At 34.4% G+C, this 1,236-nt stretch overlaps 1 long non-coding RNA gene across 2 annotated transcripts; it reads left to right on the forward strand.

Annotated features, from left to right (window-relative positions):
- The first annotated feature begins 146 nt into the window (after positions 1-146).
- Positions 147-1,089, forward strand: LOC121964098. 2 transcript variants are annotated; one of them, XR_006107319.1, is made up of 4 exons: positions 147-280; positions 555-626; positions 794-862; positions 952-1,089. It is a non-coding gene; the product is annotated as an uncharacterized LOC121964098 (long non-coding RNA). The 2 variants fall into 2 exon arrangements; XR_006107318.1 differs by having other exon boundaries at positions 794-1,089.
- The last annotated feature ends 147 nt before the right edge of the window (positions 1,090-1,236 follow it).

Here is a 1,236-nt window from a genome sequence, read left to right on the forward strand (position 1 = left end):
AATGCAGATTAAATCTACATTTGATACTCATCATATCTGTTTCATTTTGTTTTTCTGCAAAAAACACCCACTAATTAAATTATTTTGTCGTTTTTTTGCATCATGGGAAATGCGGTTAACCCCTGGCTGTGTGTAAATGTGTAATTGTCTGAGTTTGAGTTTGTACTTCGTCCTCCAGCTGCTCCTCTTCCTGTTTTGGTGCTTGAGGTGCTCGTCCCTCTCCTCCTCGTCACCTTCATCATCCTCTTCCTTGCTTGGAGATACAGGATCAGCAGACGAGGTGAACATCATTTTCAGTCAAATCACATTTAAAAAAATATAAACTTAAATCGATGTGGTGATGAATAAAGTGATACTTTACTTGCAACACATTAAAACACGAATGTTGCATTTTAAATAGACATGTTTGTGATTGCAAAATAACAAATTATATGAACATGTTTTACTTTTGTGCATTCCTTGTGACATTTTTGAGGTGAAAATCCTTTTGTGGATTTCATGTAAAGCAGATAATCATTGAATCAATAATCTTTAGTCATATTCTTGTTTTGTAGGAAGTGGTGAACAAAGGGATGAGACTGTCTACGCTGAGATAACAGACGGATCTGACTTTGAACCAGCACAAGGTCAGAAATATGAGTTTTATTTTCTGTATTTTGACCAAATGATACACGGCTAAAAACATGTAAAGGATGCTTTTGTGCACAAATGACAAATGTAGTGATCAGATGAAAGCAAGAATTGAAAAGGTTCAGTTCAATAATGGTTATTTGAAACACGTTTTCATTTCTAGTTGGATCAAACCGGCAGGATTTCATATCCTTCATCTTCCGTGATGCTCCAGCTCTGGGAAACAATTCTGGTAAAGATTCAAGAAATTATTGTGCTGATAAATATTTGGCTTGATAAACTATTTAAACTGTATATATTCATGTTTGTCTCTCCTTACAGAGATTTCTCAGCCCAGTGAGCCTCTTTATTTTCTGATCAACAAACCACGTTAAGGTGATTTCATCGTTCTTTATGATGGCTTGAGAGCAGGTTCGTTTTAATATTGTACACACTTGTATCGCTCTGTGCACAAAATATTCTACATTAATATTATTTTAAACTTTCATTAAGTTCCTTTTTTTTAACCAACATCAGTCCTCATCATAAATATTAAATATTCAGCCATTTTCAGAATTTTAAGCCTTTAAAAGCCAGGTTTTTGTCATGATGCCACTATGTTTTAGA

The sequence above is a fragment of the Plectropomus leopardus genome, unplaced genomic scaffold, assembly GCF_008729295.1.
Source record: "Plectropomus leopardus isolate mb unplaced genomic scaffold, YSFRI_Pleo_2.0 unplaced_scaffold14010, whole genome shotgun sequence".
NCBI lineage: Eukaryota > Metazoa > Chordata > Actinopteri > Perciformes > Serranidae > Plectropomus > Plectropomus leopardus.